General features: G+C 38.9%; 1 pseudogene; it reads left to right on the forward strand.

Annotated features, from left to right (window-relative positions):
- Positions 1-1,751: 1,751 nt before the first annotated feature.
- On the forward strand, positions 1,752-3,983 carry LOC123743053 (CKLF-like MARVEL transmembrane domain-containing protein 8; annotated as a pseudogene).
- Positions 3,984-4,984: the final 1,001 nt, after the last annotated feature.

Genomic DNA, 4,984 nt, shown 5'->3' on the forward strand with positions numbered 1-4,984 from the left:
ATGAACAGGGAGTACAGCAGAGGACTGAGGACAACCCTGGGGCCCCTGAGTTAAGAGTCAGTGTAGAGGAGGTGTTGTTGCCAATCCTCACAGCCTGTGGTCTACGCGTCAGGAAGTCCAGGATCCAGTTGCAGAGAGTGATGTCCTAACTGCAACACAAACATATTTGTGTCCAAGTTCGATATAATCATTTATTGAAATCACTATGGCATTGTCTTTTACCATCTTTCTCACAATAGCTGCCATCAGAATTCATGGAGGGAATCAATACTGCATTGTTGATTAAACAAATGAAACACATTATGATGATTTTGATGAGACATTTTATATTGTTCATACCTTGTATCACATTACTAATTGTACCCTTATCATAGGGGCACAATTAGTTCTGATAAAGGGAAGAGTTTGTCATTTGCTGAATCCCATTACTTTTATACAGATTAGCATTCTGTTCGACCTTAATATTTTATGTGCATTTTATACACATTTTGCATAGGCTAATGACCTGTATGATGTTTTTTCACAGATGGTGACGTGACATTGTACTGAACACTGCACTGAATGAAGTTTCAATTATTTAACATTGTTCAAGGAAATGTAACTGGAGAAAATGAACATAATTTTAACCTACTTCCTGTAATATAGGCTACTTTCTGTAATATAGGCTATTTCCTGTAACACACAGGCTACTTTCTGAAATATAGACTATTTTCTGTAAAAAGGACACTTCCTGTAAAATAGGACACTTCCTGTAATATTGACTACTTCCTGTAGTATAGGCTACTTCCTGTAAAATAGACTACTTTCTGTAATATAGACTACTTTCTGTAATATAGACTACTTCCTGTAAAATAGACTACTTTCTGTAATTTATACTACTTTCTGTAATATAAGCTACTTCCTGAAATATAGACTACTTTCTGTTATATAGACTGCTTTCTGTAACATATCCTCCTTTCTGTAACATTGGCTACTTTTTGTAATATAGACTACCTTCTGTAATATAGACTAATTCCTGTAATTTTGACAACTTTCTGTAATATAGACTACTTTTTGTAATATAGACTACCTTCTGTAATATAGACTACTTTCTGTAGTATAGGCTACTTCCTGTTTCATAGACTACCTGCTGTAATAATTTGACTACTTCCTGTAATATCGACAACTTTCTGTAATACAGACTACTTTCTGTAATGTAGACTACCTTCTGTAATGTAGACTACCTTCTGTAATATAGACTACTTTCTGTAATATCAGATACTTCCTGTAATATAGACTACTTTCTGTAATATAGACTACTTTCTGTTTGGACAGATATTGGTTCTCAGTACAGTGTTTTATTTTTCTTTGGAAAGTGAAGTTGCTTAAAAACAAGGTCTGTTTTATTGTCCCTTTTCCTTCCAGCATCAGAGGAGAATGTGACCAAAAGAGTCTCCTCTTCCACTTAGGCCAGACATTCTTTTTCCTGTGATACGAAGCAACCAATTAAAGATTATTTTCTTTTAATAACAGGAAGGGAGGTTTGCAGTGCAACAGAGGACAAAACATCCCATTATTTACAGTAGCACGCAGTATAACAATCTGCATCTATAGATTTATCATGATCAATGTGTTACGACATTCTTTCAGAATGCTGTCAGATAAGATAGGTGTCAGTCAGCTCAATTTCTGTTCCAGAAAAAACTATGAAAAATCATATAGCTGTTGTACTGTTTTCACTCTACACTGCACTGGATCCTGCATATGCCAATATGCAGAGTACTTCCGATGTGTCTGCCTTTGGGTGGGTCATGTTTGTGGCCATCTTGTACTGGGTCCTGACGGTCATCTTCCTCATCATCTACCTGACCATGGCTTACAACAGGATCCCTCAGGTCCCCTGGACAACTGTGGTACTCAAAAGCAATGGGGTTAACTGCCTTGATGGTTTTAGGGAAAGAGGAAAAGATTAACCAAGATTTCTGTGTGCTCCTGACCATGTCTTTATGAATGTGATCAAATGAAGCCATTCTATAATGTGTACTTCCCTACAGTATTTGAGCCAGCCAGCCAGGGAATCCTGTTGTTGTCATTCTACAGGGCCTGTTTTTCAACAGTAGTGCTACAGTGATGTATGTGATGTTCTACAGGGCCTGTTCTTCAACAGTAGTGCTACAGTGATGTATGTGGTGTTGTACAGGGCCTGTTCTTCAACACTAGTGCTACAGTGATGTATGTGATGTTCTACAGGGCCTGTTCTTCAACAGTAGTGCTACAGTGATGTATGTGGTGTTGTACAGGGCCTGTTCTTCAACAGTAGTGCTACAGTGATGTATGTGGTGTTGTACAGGGCCTGTTTTTCAACAGTAGTGCTACAGTGATGTATGTGGTGTTCTACAGGGCCTGTTCTTCAACAGTAGTGCTACGGTGATGTATGTGGTGTTCTACAGGGCCTGTTCTTCAACAGTAGTGCTACAGTGATGTATGTGGTTGCTCAGATGTTGTTCTACAGGGCCTGTTTTTCAACAGTAGTGCTACAGTGATGTATGTGGTGTTCTACAGGGCCTGTTCTTCAACAGTAGTGCTACAGTGATGTATGTGGTGTTGTACAGGGCCTGTTCTTCAACAGTAGTGCTACAGTGATGTAAGTGGTGTTGTACAGGGTCTGTTCTTCAACAGTAGTGCTACAGTGATGTATGTGGTGTTGTACAGGGCCTGTTCTTCAACAGTAGTGCTACAGTGATGTATGTGGTGTTCTACAGGGCCTGTTTTTCAACAGTAGTGCTACAGTGATGTATTTGGTGTTCTACAGGGCCTGTTTTTCAACAGTAGTGCTACAGTGATGTATGTGGTGTTGTACAGGGCCTGTTTTTCAACAGTAGTGCTACAGTGATGTATGTGGTGTTGTACAGGGCCTGTTTTTCAACAGTAGTGCTACAGTGATGTATGTGGTGTTCTACAGGGCCTGTTCTTCAATAGTAGTGCTACAGTGATGTATGTGGTGTTCTACAGGGCCTGTTCTTCAATAGTAGTGCTACAGTGATGTATGTGATGTTTTACAGGGCCTGTTCTTCAACAGTAGTGCTACAGTGATGTATGTGGTGGCAGCAGCAGTGGACGCAGCCTCAATCAGCCATGCTGTTAAGGGGGCGCCATAACTACACCTGCTGGGTCGCATCCACAGTAAGAAAACCACCTCAGACCTCCCAGACGGACATTTAAATCATGCCAACTGTGAATATATACCACAAATATGATTTATGATTAGAGCGATATTAAAATATACAGTATTAAAATGACAAATATATGCCTACAAGTCAGATAAGAGAGGTATGATGCCACTGTGTACCATCCAGAATGATATCTATTTGGTCCATTTAAGCGTACTCAACTCATACCCAGTATTGTACTGAATTTTTATGTTTCATCCATCTGTTTTTCAGTTCTTTGCCTTCCTGGTCACTCTCTAATATGCAGGAAGTACATATTTAAGTTTTAAATCGTGGAGATCAAGGGATGAGGACCAATAACCAATCATAAAGGACAGCTAAAGTATATCCATTATGGAACACATGAAGAATGCAACAACCACTCCTTCCCTTTGGAATGCATTTCTCTATTATTTAATCTGTTATATTTCTGTTATTTTGGAGTTATGGTGTGTTTCATCTGTTGGAATGACAGAGCCTTAACCTCAGTGGTGTTTTTACTTCTTATGCACTCATGAGTTTTAAAAAAATTACATTTGGATGAAAATGACTGAAGCTAATAAAGTGGCTATTCTATTGTTCTGAAGCTGGAGATCAAAGCTTTAACTCCAATATTAAAATGGTTTGGACAGTAATGTTGTCCCACACTAGATGGTGCTACAATACAAGGCTAGGAAACAGGGAGTATGAAGAACATTACAGTCAATTCTCTTTTTGATTATTATTATGTGACCAGTTTCAGGAAACTAGGCGTACTTCACAGGAGTACCGTTTCAATTAGACATTTCTTTTTTTCAAAAGGTGTTTTTGGCGGAAATGCCTACTTGAACATGTGAACTTTCATGTGCCTTAATAACAAACTTGTATGCCATCTGTAAATACGAATAAAAATGTTAAATTACAAACCTAGTTGGTTTAGCCACAGAAAAGACAGCAACCTTCTTGCTAGCCATGATTGGCTGAGATAATGAGTGGGCTGGACATGCCAAGAGATGAGTTTGGATTGGTCTGCCATTTAGCACGCGTCTGTCTATTTGAGCTGGTCAGTATGTTTATTTTTATTTACTTCACCTTTATTTAACCAGGTAGGCAAGTCTGGAAGGAGAGCTTACAGTCTAACCAGACACCTAGGTATTTGTAGTTGTCCACATATTCTAGTAAGAACCGTCCAGAGTAGTGATGCTGGACGGGCGGGCAGGTGCGGGCAGATATCGGTTGAAGAGCATGCATTTAGTTTTACTTGTATTTAAGAGCAGTTGGAGGCCACGGAAGGAGAGTTGTATGGCATTGAAGCTCGTCTGGAGGGTTGTTAACCTCTTACATCTAGACGTTCCGCTAGCGGAACACCTGCTCCATTATCCAATGATGGGCGTGGCGCGAAATACAAACTCCTCTAAAATACAAAAACTTCCATTTTTCAAACATATGACTATTTCACAGCATTTTAAAGATAAGACTCTCCTTTATCTAACCACACTGTCCGATTTCAAAAGGCTTTACAACGAAAGCAAAACATTAGATTATGTCAGCAGAGTACCAAGCCAGAAATAATCAGACACCCATTTTTCAAGCTAGCATATAATGTCACAAAAACCTAGAAGACAGCTAAATGCAACACTAACCTTTGATGATCTTCATCAGATGACAACCCTAGGACATTATGTTATACAATACATGCATGTTTTGTTCAATCAAGTTCATATTTATATAAAAAACAGCTTTTTACATTAGCATGTGACGTTCAGAACTAGCAAACTTCCGGGAATTCGCTAACATTTTACTAAATTACTCACGAT

This window comes from Salmo salar, chromosome ssa05 (assembly GCF_905237065.1).
Source record: "Salmo salar chromosome ssa05, Ssal_v3.1, whole genome shotgun sequence".
Classification (NCBI taxonomy): Eukaryota; Metazoa; Chordata; class Actinopteri; order Salmoniformes; family Salmonidae; genus Salmo; species Salmo salar.